Source organism: Teleopsis dalmanni, chromosome 2, assembly GCF_002237135.1.
Source record: "Teleopsis dalmanni isolate 2A chromosome 2, ASM223713v2, whole genome shotgun sequence".
NCBI classification, from domain to species: domain Eukaryota; kingdom Metazoa; phylum Arthropoda; class Insecta; order Diptera; family Diopsidae; genus Teleopsis; species Teleopsis dalmanni.
The window spans coordinates 214866914-214868695 of record NC_051847.1 but is presented as its reverse complement, the minus strand read 5'-3'; the positions used below and the strand labels follow the sequence as shown (position 1 = coordinate 214868695).

General features: G+C 30.0%; 1 non-coding gene and 1 pseudogene across 1 annotated transcript; both read right to left on the bottom strand.

Annotated features, from left to right (window-relative positions):
- Positions 1-465: 465 nt before the first annotated feature.
- Positions 466-584, bottom strand: LOC119686506. The gene has a single exon (XR_005252941.1). It is a non-coding gene; the product is annotated as a 5S ribosomal RNA (ribosomal RNA).
- Positions 585-1460: 876 nt separating this feature from the next.
- LOC119686676 lies at positions 1461-1578 on the bottom strand (annotated as a pseudogene).
- Positions 1579-1782: the final 204 nt, after the last annotated feature.

The window sequence follows — 1782 nt, the reverse complement described above, 5'->3', positions numbered from 1 at the left end:
AAAAATTTAACATATGAATGCTAGTGCTAGTGCTAGTGCTAGTGCTAGTGCTAGTGCTAGTGCTAATAAATAGGCGCAATCAATAGATTGTTGTTTTATTAAATTTTATTCAATAAGGACAAGGAATATAAGCAAAGCTTCTTAATTAGTAATTTTACTTGAAAAGTTTTCTATCATTTAAGGTTTTCATTCACGCTGGCACTCGTACTCACACTTGCACTCGCACTCGCATGCATGCCTATTGTACATTTTATATGGAACTGAACAAATCTTGAGCTTACGTGCATTTCGTATACGACACGATTACAATTTCAAAATTAAAAATGATGCGAATATACGTATACAGCAGAATTAGGTTAAATATTGCTTTTTATAATATAATAATAGTGATATAAAGAAAATGTACAAACTAAAATAAAAAAAATTAAACCGGAAAAAAAGGAAAAAAGTAAAAAAGTGTTGTGAAGCCAACAACACGCGGTGTTCCCAAGCGGTCCCCCATCTAAATACTAACCGCGCCCGACGCTGCTTAACTTCGGTGATCGGACGAGAACCGATGTATTCAACGTGGTATGGTCGTTGGCAAAGAAAGCGTTTCAAAAAATCTACATCTACCAATATTTTAATCTTATTCTTATTCTTATTCTTATACGTACTACTTACTACGTACTATATATAATATGGAAAATGGAAAATAGAAAATACTCTAAAGCTATTTCCAAAGCTATTTTATTTTATTTTTCATTTCAATTTAAATAAAATAAAATAGAAAAGTTTCTTTTTTCTTCTTCTCTAGTGAAGTTAATATGAACAGAATAGGAAAATTAAACTAAAACTGTTATTGAGCATATCCGTGTTTGTATTTTACATGCTTAATTATGTAGTACTATTGCCTGTAATATTAACTTCAATATTAACTTTAACTTTAACTTAATCTTTAAGGAAGAATAAAATTTTATACATACTTATATTTTTATTAAAAAATTTAACATATGAATGCTAGTGCTACTGCTAGTGCTAGTGCTAGTGCTGGTTGCTAGTGTACTAAATAGGCGCAATCAATAGATTTGTTGTTTTATTAAATTTTTTACAATGAAGAACAAGGACTATAAGCAAAGCTCTTAATGTAATTTACTTGAAAAGTTTTTCTATCATTTAAGTTTTCATTCACGCTGGCACTCGTACTCACACTGCACTCGCATCGCATGCATGCCTATTGTACATTTTATATGGAACTGAACAAATCTTGAGCTTACGTGCATTTCGTATACGACACGATTACAATTTCAAAATTAAAAATGATGCGAATATACGTATACAGCAGAAATTAGTTAAATAATTGCATTTTATATAAATAAATAATAGATATGTGATATAAAGAAAAATATTATTAGTAACAAAATAAAATAAAAAAAAATTAAAACCGCAAAAAAAAGGAAAAAAGTAAAAAAGTGTTGTGATGCCAACAACACGCGGTGTTCCCAAGCGGTCCCCATCTAAGTACTAACCGCGCCCGACGCTGCTTAATTTCGGTGATCGGACGAGAACCGATGTATTCAACGTGGTATGGTCGCTGGCGAAGAAAGTGTTTCAAAAAATCTACATCTACCAGTATTTTAATCTTATTCTTATTCTTATTCTTATACGTACTACTTACTACGTACTATATATAATATGGAAAATGGAAAATGGAAAATAGAAAATACTCTAAAGCTATTTCCAAAGCTATTTTATTTTATTTTTCATTTCAATTTAAATAAAATAAAATAGAAAAGTTTCTTT